Below are 1261 nucleotides of genomic sequence, written 5' to 3' on the forward strand. Positions count from 1 at the left end.
AAAAGACAAAATAGATATATAATAAAAAGATAATATTCTCATGCACCAAAATACTTCATCTAAAAAGTAAAAAGAGAACCCAAAGACTGAAGAAAATGTATTGGACATGATATATCAAAAGGCTAATCTCAAAAATATATAGAACATTATGAAACATCAACAAGGCAGAGATGAATAATCCAATTAAAAAGTATTCAGTAGATATGAATTGACAATTTACCAAAGTTGACATCCAGGTGGTTAACAAACATGTGAAGAGAAGTTCATGATCACTAGCTATTAAAGGAATGCAAATTAATACAATGATGAGACACTACCTCACAAGGACACTAATAGCAAATAAAAAAATAAAAACAGAAAACAAACACTGGAGAGGATGTAGAAGACTGAAGCTTTCACTGCTGAGGGGACCGTAAAGCTATACTATTGTGGGCAGTTGGGTGGAATCTCCTCAAACAGAGGAGATTAGAAATACCATATGACTCAGCAATCTCTCTACTCAACATAAGGGTTCAAACACAAGCAGATATTTCCACACTCATGGGCTGCTAACTACAAGGCCAGCAGGTCAGCAGTTCAAAACCACCAGATGCTGCTCTGCAGGAGAAAGAAGAGCCTTTCTACTCCTGTAAAGAATTATAGTCTCAGAAACTCACAGGGGCAGTTGTAGCCTGTCCTATAGGGATACTATGTGTCCAAATTGACAGAATGACTTGAGTTTGTTGATGTTGATAAGAGCACTATTTACAATACCAAGGTTATGGAAACAACCAAAATGACCATAAATTGAAAAATGGATAAATAAACTTTGAAACATACATACAATAGAATATTATGCATCCCAAAGAATAATAATGCAACTGTAAGGATGTTATAACATGGATAAATTTGTAATCGATTAAGCCATGACAATTTAGTCAATTCCATAAAGATAACTTCTGTATGATACCATTCTAAAAGGAAAGAAAAATTGTTTTCACTCCAAAAGTAACAGACATGATGGTTATGAAGAAGTTGGGGCCAGGAGTGGGGAGTTCAGGAAAATAAAAATAAAAACAGAAACATCATAACACACACTCATAGACACATAGTCACAGATGTAAATAGGTACATAGATGCATAGGTAAAATGATATAATATCATAGATAGATAGTAGCATAGTTGAATTTTAAAAAGAGACATCATGTCCCCAACTGCCCAAAATGAAAAAGTGTACATTCTAAATGATAATCGCCACACTAGGCAAAATAAATATATGAAT

Source organism: Echinops telfairi, unplaced genomic scaffold, assembly GCF_000313985.2.
Source record: "Echinops telfairi isolate 266 unplaced genomic scaffold, ASM31398v2 ScPeMD7_7468;HRSCAF=8506_0, whole genome shotgun sequence".
NCBI lineage: Eukaryota > Metazoa > Chordata > Mammalia > Afrosoricida > Tenrecidae > Echinops > Echinops telfairi.